Raw genomic sequence first — 275 nt, forward strand, 5'->3', positions numbered from 1 at the left:
TATAGATATATTATATATATATATATATATATATATATATATATATATATATATATATATATATATATATACATATAAAAATAAGTTAAGTATTCTTAGTTTAACCAGACCACATTAGATTTATTTTACGTGGTTAAGAACTAATTGGTTACCTAGCAGCGAGACCTACTTATTGTGGAATCTGAAAACATATATATATATACATATATATATATATATATATATATATATATATATATATATATATATATATATATACATACATACATACATAC

This window comes from Macrobrachium rosenbergii, chromosome 8 (genome assembly GCF_040412425.1).
Source record: "Macrobrachium rosenbergii isolate ZJJX-2024 chromosome 8, ASM4041242v1, whole genome shotgun sequence".
In the NCBI taxonomy this organism is placed as follows: domain Eukaryota; kingdom Metazoa; phylum Arthropoda; class Malacostraca; order Decapoda; family Palaemonidae; genus Macrobrachium; species Macrobrachium rosenbergii.